Here is a 13767-nt window from a genome sequence, read left to right as displayed (position 1 = left end):
AACCGGGGTGATTAAAATAAATTGAACTAAAATGAACTAGTTCAGAACTAGTTCAGTATCGTGATTTGAACTAAAGTGATCGATCACTCAAATGAACTAAAGTGCCCAACTCTATGTGCCTGGCTACACGGTGATTTTTCAATCGCCTAAGCAGTGAGTTTGTAGGCAAGAGGGAGTAGGATTGAAGGGGGAAGATGCTCACGAAGCGAACTGAATTTTCTGTGGGTAGTACAGTTCCATTCCTAAATTTTTCCTCTTTTTGACGTTTGTTCCTAGAAAATGTAAAAGTGGAACGCGATTGGGCACAACAGTGTGTAGCCACCTCATGTGATTTTTCAATCGATTGAAAAATCACTGTGTAGCCAGGCACTATTGTAAATAAAATTGATTTAAAAGAAGTGTGTTTGTTTGATCGAATAATAAAAGTAAATTGAGTTGAAATAAATGTGTTTTAATTTAAAGGGAAAGATATGTAAGTGGAAATTAACGAACAAAATGTTTCGGTATAAATATATTTCCATACCTACCTTGTTCCATAAAAATTTTTGGTCAAATGTTTGGTTTTATGAAAAAAGAAGTAGATTTGGCTTATTTTTTGTGAATTTGAACATTTGAAGTACATTGGAACAGAGAATTTAAAATGAAGTAGATATTTTTGTGAAGGTGATAGATTTTAATTTTTTTTTCGCAAATATCTCGCGACCTATTGATCGGAGGTCATCATTTTTACAACATATGCCTGTAACATTTTTGTGTATAGTACAGGTAAAATAGGCATTTAAAAAATAAAATAATTGTTACAATCGCGAAACTTGGCAAAAAGTTTGCTTTTGGGATAAGAACCAAGGATAAAAAAAGTCTATACAAAAAAGTTGGATGGAAGGGTGTTTTTTCGTGGACAAGAAAAAGGGGGTGAAGCTTAAAAACATAGTGAACAAAACTGTTTGTGAAATATCATCATATGACACATGTTTTTAAGGTATTTTTTAATGCTGAATCTAATGACAAAAAAATAAAGTCAATACGATTACTTTAAGAAAAGTTTTATATATCTATACATTTCGAGTGATTCTTGTTTTTTGGTTGCAAATTATTGGGTTGACGTGGTAGACGTCTCAGAATATATCTATGGAGTTCATGGGCGTATCGAGAATGGGGTGTGGGGGGTGTCTAACCCCCCCCCCCCACGATTTTCCAAGTCGGCAAAAAATGTATCGTCAAATTATTTTTTGTACGTACATAAGTGTATGTATTTAAAATCTGGCTAGCTCGTGTTGCGTACGAGGAACGATTTTGCTGAGTCGACAAATTAATCGCCAAATCATTTTTGTGACGTACGTAGGTGTATTTAACATCTGGTTAGCTCGTGCCGTGTCTTGCAATCATGGTTTCAAATTCTTCACACTGGAATTTTATCCTTTTCCTTTAGCATTTTGATAAAATAGAACCTACAAATACAAATTAACTAAAGAATCCTGAAAAACAATTTACCATACGAACCCTGAAAAGAATCTTGGATTTTGATTTTATCAGTTCTTTATATTTTTGCAAAAATGTCATTGTTGATTCAAAGTACAATAGAATCATTTCTAAAAATAAACGATGATGAAACTCAATTAAATGCATTAATAAAAAGTTCATCTTCGTTTGCTAAAAAATGAAATATTAATCCTGAAAATGATTTTTTGAAACATCATGGAGCTCGTCGGTTTCCAAGGAGAATTGATAAAAATCCTGAAACCGCTTCTATTTTTAATTTGGAAACATTTTATAGGAAAGAGTTCAAAATGGATCTTCAAACTTTTACTTCATGGGTAAAAGATAATTTAACCATTTTGAACCTTTTTTAAAAAATTGTATACCCGCTTCTAAAAGCCAATGCCACAATAGAATTAGAATGGATCCTATTTTTATTAAAGAAGAAGTGGCATGCTACTAATCTGAATTGTTTGAAAAATTGAAATTGAAAAATTGTTGAAATTTCGACGATATTACCAAAGAGGTATTTAAACTAAGAAATGTAATTCCGTTAGCCGTCAAGTTAGTTTAGTTACTACATGTTTACCGTTCCTATGACGTCAGCTTCTTGTGAGCGGTCATTTAGTAAACTTAAAAGAGTTCTCAATTATTTGCGTATGACCATGGGTGAAGAAAGGTTAAATTCGTTGATGCTGCTATATTCCTCAAAAGATAAGGTTGATAGAATTCAACTAAGCTATAGGCTGTAGAAAAATGGGCATTTTTAAAACAGTTACAGCCCTATTTATAAACTCATCATAGACAGTGCATAGCATTATGTACTCTTTATATTTATATTTAAACAAAAAATTGTTATTTATAATATTTATGCAACGTTTAATAGAGGCTTTATAAGCTAAACGAGTTTTTATGTTGCTTAGAGCCTGAATAAAGGCTTGGCCACACCGGAGGGTATGCGGTAGCGGTACGGGTAGAGGTAACGGTACTTGTATGAAAAAAATTCCAAACTGACATATCAACGTTCAGATGTGGAATTTTTTTCATACAAATATCGTTACCGCTACCCGTACCGCTACCGCATACCCTCGGGTGTGGCCAAGCCTTAAAGGCTTGGCCACACCGGAGGGTACGCGGTAGCGGTACGGGTAGCGGCAACGATATTTGTGTTAAAAAAATTCCACACCCGAACGTTGATGTGTCAGTTTGGAATTTTTTCCATACAAATACCCGTACCGTTACCTGTACCTCTACCGCGTACCCTCCGGTGTGGCCAAGCCTTAAGAATATATTTTGCTTAAACTTCAGTTGAACATCACATCATTGTCACAAAAAGAAAACACATTTTGTATACTTTTTATTGACGAATTTAGTTTTCTTTTTTGTTTTTTTATTTCATAATCAAAAGTGAACAATTTGTAATGAACTAAAATAATAAATAACAAATTGTGTTTCTTAAAGATTTTTTCCTGATATGAATTCTTACGAGGACTTTTGCCCGCAGTTGACAAATGTGTGTTTTCATTTTTCATCTTTCTCTTTTTAAGCCTTTTGTTTTTTTTTACACAGAAATGATTAATGTAGGTATAATTTTTTTATTGTCAACAAAAAACAAATGAGAAATCGTATTTTCTTGTAGAAGTTTTCTTCCTTTTACTTTTGCTCACGTTTTTGTTTTTGTTTTTGTATTTTGTTTATTTTCGAATTAGATGGAGTTATTTTATCGACAGATGGAGTTATTTGTCGTTAGCCCCGTTCCATTGGAGGTGGTAGTTTACTCATGAGTAGATCTAGTACTGAAATTAAAATATAATCTTCTACTCGAGGAGATAGGAATGTGTAGTTGTTGTACTAGATTTCTACTCACGAGTAAACTACCACCTCCAATGGAACAGGGCTGAGCAAACAGGGCGCATGAGCCAAAAATACAAAATTGTGTTAAAGGCATATTTGACATCCTGAAACAATTCCTCATTCCTTAATCCTCAAAAGAAAAATGTATTTATTACTAGCTCTAAAAATTAAAAAAAAAAAATATTTTATAAAAATGTACACGTACAAGCATCCTGGTGCAATGGGCATGTTGAGCTCGTATCATTCTTTCATCTCGTAGTGACTGCAATCTTCCAAATAAGATAAAAACTGAAGTCTTTATTGTCTGTATGAGTTCTGAGCCCAATGTTAAATGTAAATTTTAATTGCATTTGTGTAAATTTTAAGTGCATTTGTGTAAATTTTAAATTTAATTTCAATTCAATAAATTTTAAATTTCAATTCATGAACTCATCGGGCATTTCAATGAATCTCACCCCCCCATGGCTTGGGCCCTCGCTACGCCCCTGAAGATTGTTCAGAAATTGTATCATTAAGGATTCAATTATATCGATTGTAGAGTCGATATCTTGATTACTCAAGTTGGTCGATGAGCTAGAAGTATGAGGTCTTAGTTTGTCCGTTAAGGAACTTTGAAATACTTCCCAATTGATTTTATGTAGTTAGTATTCTTGCGGAGAATCAGCAAGAATATTGAAGTTCTTCCGAAGACGAAGGTCTAATTTGACTGAAATGATCGGAATCTGATTCAATTGTGGAACAGGTGAAATTTTCAAGTGTAGGGATTATACAAATAAGATTGGGGGAGCACACCCAACTAACAAATTTCACTTTTATAACAATGGTGAGAAGCTTCTCGTCATGACTAATTTCCCGCCTATAAGACTCATCCCGACTAACAATTTCGCTACTATAAAGCTTTATAGGTGCTATCGTTGCTTCTGTAAAGCTTTATAGAAGCGAAATTGTTTGTAGGGATATAACCCTCGTTAGGATCAAAAAGGTCCCCTTTTCACTCTTATTAAACCTATGAGAAGTACAATGTAAAGTTTCACAACAATAGCCGAAAGTGGTATTCGATCCTATAAGTGTGCGAAGAAGTACACTGTAAGACTTCTGTAAATTTTGTCATCAACAAAAGATAGTTGTGGGGGAGAAATAAAAAGTGAGGAGGAGATATAAAAGGAGGGAAATAAAAAGAAATTAAATTGGGTTGCATTTATATTGACTTTTATTTTAATGTTAACTTATTTTTATAAACCAAGTTTATCTGAGGAGCTAGCCTAACTAACATTTTTGCTTCTGGGTTTCGAGCCCAAAGAGCTATTCGCACCTATAAAACTGTTATACTACCCACGGTAAAAAAAGTTATGAGTAAACGCTGATATTTATACTTCTATGAAATTTCTTGGGAGTATCTTATAGTGGGATTATAGGTGTGATGAGAAAATTACCTATAAGCACACTATAACGATGTTGAGAAGCGTTTAATTATATAGGAATCCACGACAAAGGTCCTAAGAAGCTTCTTATCATGATAACAATTTTATTCTTACTAGCCGACCAGCCCTCGAAATTCGAGTGCTAATTTCTTTATTTTTTTTTATTTTACATACAATTTTGAACACAGTTATAACAAAATAATTTCTTTATTTTGTGTATTTGTTGTTGTTTTCTTGCGATTAACCACACTTTTAGAAGACAAAATACGCAGGAACATATAATATACCTCCTGTTTGATATATTTTAAACCTGATTTAGATATTGTTGAACAACGTTCTAACTACGCTCAACTACCTTAAAAAAAGTAACGAAAAAGAAAATGCAAAGTGTAATCGCCTTTAGGGCATTGTGTTTTTGCGATTCAATTCGACCTGTTTCATGTTCCATTTGTTCAAATTCCATCATTCAATCATTCAACCTCCAAAAACTTCACTCAAATTTCTCATTCACACTCATTGAATAAGAAGTACAGGAAGGGGTGTTTATCCAAATAGGTAGGCTTGTGTAGTTCGCGAACGAACTAGTTCAATGAACTAGTTCATTTTGGTGAACTAGTGAACTTAGTTCACTTACTTAGTTCAATTTAGTTCGCGAATAAGATTTTTTTTTAACGAACTAAACAGCAACCTAGACAGGCGTAATATGACATTACAAAACAACTTGCGCTCACCTTACATTAACATTTTTTATAAATATACGGCCCTATTCTGCTATTCGATTCACGTGAAAGTCGAAAATAAAAAGGGTTTAAATGGGGGTTAAAATTAAACTTAGCTAATTTTTTTTTCTTTAGAATTTCTAAAACAGACGAAAACAACGTTTTGCTTTCTAAAGTTAGAAGTTTTTTAAAGTCAGTTTGACGTGATAAAGGAAGAAATTCTTTCGATTCACGTGAATCGAATAGCAGAATATGGCTGATATTTTGGATGAAAGGAAGTCCCATCTGTATAGGGAATTTTCAAATTTGGTCGTTGTATCCTTGTCTTATACGCCGACAGCGCCCTTTTAACCTGACAGACGTTAAAAGAATAGGGGTTCAGAAACCAAAGTGCATATGAAATTCTTTGTTGAGCGAAATCAGTTCTTCTGCTCTACCTCAAGATTTAGATTTAAAACAAAAGGCACAAGGTCGCTTGTGCCAGTATCAGCGTTTTTTCTTCAAGCATCAATTATACTTATTTCTGAGCAAGGACAAAAAACAAGTAGCATCTTGGTCCTCGCATTTCTATGATTTTGATTTAATGAAAGCAAAACGAACTTCTACTAGACTTTCGTCAGGAACCAGAAAACTCGACAAGTATATGAACGAAATTAAGAATTTTTATAAAAAAAAAATATGTATCTGTTATTTTTATTATTGTATTACATAAATTTGGATACATTTTGTACAAACTAATTTTGTTTTTTAACTCTAACAAAACAGGAGTGATAAAAATAAATTGAACTAAAATGAACTAGTTCAGAACTAGTTCAGTAGCGTGCTTTGAACTAAAGTGATCGATCACTCAAATGAACTAAAGTGCCCAACTCTACAAATAAGTGAATCCGCTTTTTATTATGTCGTTTTCCAAAATTATGGGAAGTGAATCACTCCTTTTTTGTGCAATTTTGGAATCTGTTCACGAAGAATTTGACAAGTGGAGTGATTTGACGTTTGCTTTGAATGTGTTTGTAATACGAAATAATGAATAAAATAATAACACAATCTTTTAAACTCACTTTTAGTGATTTTTTACAATACTTTATTGAATTTTTTTTGCAAATAATTATAATTTCTTCACAAAAAAAGTTAAAACAACGACCCAACAATTTGACAACCAGTCCATGAAGTCAAATTCAGAAGTATTGGTAATCACTCCGTCACTCCTTCAAAATGTTGGGAGTGAAGAATTCACTCCAAAAATTCACTCCTTTTTCAATTTTGGAATTTGAAATCACTCCTTTTCGGAGTAATTATATAGCTATAGGAGTGTCACTCCTTGAATTTTGGAAAACGACATTAGTGTGAGTTGTACAAATGCACATGTATTGGTAAAGGGTCGGAGTGCAGATATGTTGTTCACTCAAGGGGCGCCAACAGAAATGTAACTGGTCTCGTGAGAGACTTCCGTATAAGTGCTATTTTTCATCATAATTATATACGAATTTTAAACGGTGCGGGGAACTAAGTCCACGGGAACTAAGTCCACTGAGGTAGTTAGTTCCCACTCAGTGGGAACGAAACCCACTTTAGTAAAGTGGAGTAAGTTCCCATGCTAGGTGGGAATCTAATTCCGGAAAAAACGTGTGGTTTTCGTTCCCTCTGAATGTTAACCTAATTCCCATTTCACCAAGAAGAAGTTAAATAAGAAGAAAAAAGAGTCGCGAGTTTTTAATTTGACTTTTTACAGAATCTTGAAAATCAGCAGTTCATTTCGAAATTCAGTTTTCAAGAAACTGAAAAGAGTGTAACACCCATGGAACTAACCCCCGTGGATGTTAGTTCCATTTAATTTGGAATTAACATCCATGGGACAAGGCAAAGTTTAGTTAAAAAAGTGTTGTTATTGGCGCCTTCCTGGTGACTTTACATACCCTAAGCGGAGCAACGAAGTTACGTGAGCGGGACATAGGACCCTTAAAGGTATTTAAAATACTGAGAACCCGTGAAGCGAGCCAGGCAAGGTTTCAGTTAGTTAAAAAGACGACGCAAGTTCGTTCCTCTGCTTAGGTAATGTTAAATCGCCAGGCAGACGCAAATGTTTGTATGTTAGTGAAGTGTTATAGTTTGGCAAACGCGAAGCGGAAAAACTTTTGCTCACATGAGAAAAAATTTAATTTGTACAACCCAAACGCGAAGCGGAAAAAAATTTTGCCCAGGGGAGAATCAATTTTGAGGTGTGAAAATAAAAATTCGTGCGAATTTTTATTTTCACACCTCAAAATTGATTCTCCCCTGGGCAAAATTTTTTTCCGCTTCGCGTTTGGGTTGTACAAATTAAATTGATTCTCATGTGAGCAAAAGTTTTTCCGCTTCACCCTGTGATCAACTTAAAAAGAATACATATCAAAAATATTTTCGAAAAGACTATGATCTTATTTTGTCGCTATGCAATTGCGAATAACCATTAAGTTAGCAAACTTCTTTTTTGTTTTTCTACATCTTGTAATTGTACTTTGCATTGGACTAGGTACTACCAAAAAAAAAATCAAGACCGGTTCTACTATTTCGGTTCTACTATTTCATCAGCAGTGATCATATTAACTTGTCTCTTTAGGTACTTATACGCAAAAATTAAATAAAATCATGTGGGAAATTAGTCCCGAAATTGTTTTTTGGGGACTTATGTCTCAGTAGTGAGGGACATACCTTAGTCCCGAATTGGATTCTAGTAAAGTAGGACATAAATTCCGAAAAAAAAAAATCGGGACTTACGCCCCTGCGCGTTTTTTTTACTAAAAAGTACTTTTACGAAAAATCACTCTTATTTGATTACTTTCGGTATTCGTTATTAAATCGTTGTTGAAAATAAATTCCCTTTTAATTTTTTTGAGTGTGTACTAGGTTCCCATTTGAGAGAGGAATTCAATCCCACCTTGAATGGGAAAGAAAACCACTTTACTAAAGTGGATCTCGTTCCCACTGAATGAGAACGAAGTCCCTCAGTGGACTTAGTTCCCGTGGACTTAGTTCCCTGCACCATTTTAAACTCTTTTTTTCCTCAACTAAAAACAGACTGAAAATTGTTTTAAAATCATCAAGATTAGCTGAAGCATTAGTGGTCAATTGCATCGCCTTGTCATCACCAATGAGAGTAAGTTCGCCCCTGGAAAACTAGCTCAAAATTTGACAGATTACACTGGTTTACAAGGGTTTTGTTGCCGAAACAAAAATATACTTTTCTAAAGGTTTTCGATGTGCTGAACTCGAAGTCAGAAACAACTAATCAGCTCTCGTTTTTGAGATATTACCGTTAGAAAATGCAAAAAAATGTTTTTTTGAGTTCTTCGGACCTTATTTTTTTGTATAAGGAAAATCGTTTGAGCATATTTAGTAACGGTCTCTATAAGAACTGTTTTCCATCTTTCGATACCTGTTTAAATCTTTTCAATATCTTTTGTATTATCTTAAAATGAAGTAGGTGGGTTTGGCTTCATACATCATAAAGGAGATAATTACGTATTAAAATTTATAAAAATACCAAACAACTGAGGATATCTCGAGCAGTAAAAAAGATATCGGAAAGATTTAAACAGATTTAAAAAGGTGGAAAATAGTTCTTTTAAAAACCGTTACTAAATATGCTCAAACAATTTTCCTTGTATAAAAGAATAAGGTCCAAAGTACTGCATTTTCTAACGGTAATATTTCAAAAACGGGAGCTGATTAATTTTTTTTTTCTTCGGATTCGTGTTCAGCACACCAAAAACCTTCAGAAAAGTATATTTTTGTTTCGGCAACAAAAAAAAAAGTTTAATTTTGTTACCAGATTATATACAATTTATTTCTGTTTTTATTTTTTTGTGGCTTCACCCACCAACTCTATAGATGTGATATACACCCCTTCCTGTACTTCTTATTCAATGTTCACACTTCATTTTTTTTTTCATCCGTTACCGTCATCACATTGTATATATAGGGTTGGGGTCGAAATTCTGTATGTTGCAAAATTCTGTATTCAAAATACTGTATGCCAAAATACTGTATGTCAAAATTCTGTATGTGCAAAATGCTGTAGGAACAAAACTCTGAAAGTCAAAATTCTGTACAGCAAAATTCTGGTTGGTCAAAATACTGTATTTCAAAATTCTGTACATCAAAATTCTGTAAATCAAAATTCTGTAAAAATGCTGTAAAAAAATAAAGTTTTGATAATGTAAAAAAGTGCGCGCGCACTTTTTTACATTATTAAAACTTTATTTTTTTACAGCATTTTTACAGAATTTTGATATACAGTATTTTGCCGTACAGAATTTCACAAAACAGAATTTTGCATGTCAGTATTTTGTTGATACAGTATTTTGACGTACAGAATTTTGTATTTACAGTATAATGACGTACAGAATTATGGTATTACAGTATTTTGACCCCACAGAATTTTGTCGTACAGAATTTTGACAAGCAGAATTATGACCCGCTCCCGTATATATATTGTAATGTTTTATTCCGGGTTCAAAATAAAACTTATTTTTGTTTATTTAATTTCCACTTATCTTTCCGTTCAAATAAGAACACACTTTATTTCAACTCAATTAACTTTTATTATTCGCTCAAAGAAACACACTTTTAAATCACTTTATTTACTACACTTTATTTCACTTTGTACTGCACTCTTTCACTTTATAAATCAAACTGTATCCGGTCGGTGTCTACGTTGCCCTTTTATACCGGAATCTCGAGACTCGAGAACGTCCTCGAAGGCTCTCGTCCCTGCCTCTCGAAACTTCCTTTCCAGGAAGGGCACTTCATACTTCCAGTCTAGTGGGATATTTTTAGATGTGTTCAGTGGGATATTTTTAGATGTGTTCAGTGAGATATTTTGAGATGTGTTCAGTGGGATATTTTCTTAATTACTAAAGGTCCGTTCACATTTCTACCTTTGCAGTAGTAGGTAGTATGTTCAGACTTTTATCTTAAAAGTAGTTCAGTAATTCATCGTTACATTGCCTCCCTCTTAGGATTGTTCGTCCCGAACAACTCCATTGCTTCTTTCACCATTATAACGATGTAAACGGTCACAATGAACTACCTTTAGTTTGCCTCTTACCCCTCTTTGTATACGGTAAACCACGTCGTTAATTCTGGTTATTACTGTGTAAGGGCCTTCCCAGTTTTGTTGTAGCTTCGGTGATAGTCCCTTTTGTCGGTGGGGATTGTAAAACCACACAAGTTCTCCTTCTTGAAACCCTGTTGCTGTCGCTCGTGCGTCATATCTTGTTTTCATCCTGTCACTAGACGCTTTTATATATGCCCTTGTCCGTTGGTGAATGTCAGCCAGTGTTCCTTTCAGGTTATCTCATCCATTTCATGTGGCTCGTTTGGAACACTTCCAAATTTTATCTCACTTGGCAGGCGTATTGTTGAGCCAAATAGGACTTCCGATGGTGTATGTCCAGTAGAACTATGTGTTGCACTTCTATAAGCCATCAAGAATAATGGGATATGTCGGTCCCAGTCTCGTTGATTATCATTGACTACTTTTGACAGGTGTTCCTTAAGTGTCCTGTTAAATCGCTCAACCATCCCATCAGATTGTGGATGAAGCGGTGTTGTTCGCGTCTTCTTGATGCCAAGGAGTGAGCAAACCTCTTGAAAAATCTTAGATTCGAAGTTCCTTCCTTGGTCGGAATGAAGTTCCATGGGTACTCCGAACCTGCTCACCCAATGAAAGACAATCTTATCCACAACTGTTTTGGTTTCCTGGTTTGGAATGGCAAATGCCTCAGGCCATTTGCTGAAGTAGTCCATCACTACAAGGATGTATCGATTTCCGTTGTTGGTTTCGGGAAAAGGACCTGCTACGTCTATTGCAATTCTCTCAAAAGGTGCACCCACATTGTACTGCTGCATCTTGCTTTGGATTTTTCTAGCTGGTCCTTTGCTAGCGGCACAAGTATCACATTTTCGGCACCACTTTTCAACGTCTTCTCTCATACGTAACCAGTAGAATTGCTGTCGTAGCTTTTCCAGCGTCTTGTTGATGCCTAAATGGCCTCCAGAAGTTCCACCGTGCGTCTCTCGGAGAACATCATTTACCTTTGACTGAAGTACGACTAGCTGCATTACATAGGATTTACCATCTGCGGATTCCCACTTACGCCTGAGTAGCCCTTCTTGCACATGAAGTGAGTCCCATTGTGCCCAATATGATGAGAGATGTCGGCCCATTCTGGTTTCTCTTGATGTTCCTTCCATTCGAGGATGGGTTCGATGTCCGAATCTTCCTGTTGGGCCATTCTGAGTTCTTCAAATGGGATCAGCTCTCGTTCTTCTAACAGCGACAACTTCCTTTTTTTCTAGTTGTGTGCAATGCTTGCAGTCTTGCTTGCACGGGCGCCGAGATAATGCGTCTGCATTTGAATGCAGCTTTCCTCTTCGATGTTGAATCTGACATTGATACGTCTGAAGTATCTCGATCCATCTTGCTACTTGACCCTCTGGATTTTTGAAGTTCAAAAGCCAATTTAGTGCACCATGATCTGTGCGAAGAAGGAACTTCTGTCCATAGATGTACTTATGGAAGTGCTTTGTTGCCAATACTAGAGCTAGAAGTTCCCTTCTGGTCACGCAATAGTTTCTTTCTTGTTTCGAGAGTACCTTGCTGAAATAGGCAACGACCTTTTCTTCTCCGTCATGAACTTGCGATAAAACAGCACCAACTCCAACATTACTTGCATCTGCGTCAATGATGAATTGTTTGCCTGGAGTCGGATAGGCCAGCACAGGAGCTTCACATAACCGCAGCTTCAGTTCCTGAAAGCTTTTCTCACACTCACCTGACCATTTAAAGGGTTTACCCTTCTCCGTAAGTTGGTGCAAGCTTTTGGCGATTCTCGCAAAATCCTTCACAAATCGTCGATAGTACGTTGCCAGACCGAGGAAACTCCGAAGTTGATGCTTGTCCTGAGGGGTTGGCCAGTTCTTCACAGTGTCAACTTTTTCAGGATCAGTCTTCACTCCTTTGGATGAGATGATATGCCCCAAATATTTAACCTCGGTCTTGAAAAGTGCACATTTCTTTGGATTCAACTTAAGATGTGCTTCTAAGCCTTTGGAATACAGCCTTTAGGTTTTCACAATGGTCATCAAATGTTTTCCCGTAAACGATGACATCATCCAAATAGACTAGGCAAGATTTACAGGTTAATCCATTTAAAACGCACTCCATTAAGCGCTCAAAAGTAGCTGGGGCATTGCATAGCCCAAACGGCATGACATTAAACTGCCACAGACCATTTCCTGTGGAGAAAGCCGTCTTCTCCCGATCTTCTGGATGGATTTCTACCTGCCAGTAGCCACTCTTCAAATCCAAAGTCGAAAACCATTGTGCTCCTTCCATTGCATCTAGAGTATCGCTGATTCTTGGCAGTGGGTAGCTGTCTTTCTTCGTCACATCATTCAGCCTGCGGTAGTCGACACAAAATCGAGTGCTTCCATCCTTCTTTTTGACGAGAACTACCGGTGATGCCCAAGGGCTTTTGGAATTTTCGATTAGCCCGTCTTTCTTCATTGTTGTTATCATTTCTTCAACTTCACCTTGTTTGGCCAACGGGAGACGTCTTGCTGGTTGACGAATCGGCCTAGCATCTCCTGTATCGATTCGATGCTGCACCAGTTGTGTCCGGCCGTATTGCCCGCTGGGTGAAGAGAAAATATCAGCATATTCATGAAGAAGACTTCCCGCAACATTAAGCTGATGTTGACTCAAGTTGTCTGATTTGAGAATTTGTTTCTTTAGTTTCTCCGAGTTCATAGTCATCTGTGTATCCACCTCGTTGATCTTAGTTATTGCGGCCACAGATTCACATTGCCCAACAACTTCTCCTTTCTTAAGCTTGATTGGGTACGGTTTGATGTTAAGTATCCGTACAGGTACCATGTTGTTCTTTGGTGCCACAAGAGTCTTCCCGATGATGATGTTGTGGGAACTTTGTTCAACTTCTGGCTCAACCATGAGGTATCGATGGCTTCCAATATTCCCCTTTAGTTTCGTCCACACAAAAACTTCTGAAGAAGGAGGCAGGCACATGTCTTCTTTGATGACAGTTCTAATTGTTGTTGAGTTTTCGTTGCCATAGACCATTTTGATCTCCACATTTCTGTATTTCAGGACTTGATTACCTATATCCAAAATGATTCCATGCTCCTTCATGAAGTCGATTCCAATGATGCACTCGTCACATATATCTGCCACCAAAAACACATGCGAAAACTCTAGTTCTGACATACGGATCGTAAGACGAACTTCACCGTAC

Source organism: Episyrphus balteatus, chromosome 3, assembly GCF_945859705.1.
Source record: "Episyrphus balteatus chromosome 3, idEpiBalt1.1, whole genome shotgun sequence".
NCBI lineage: Eukaryota > Metazoa > Arthropoda > Insecta > Diptera > Syrphidae > Episyrphus > Episyrphus balteatus.
The sequence above is the reverse complement of the archived record's forward strand: the minus strand, read 5'-3'. Positions refer to the sequence as shown.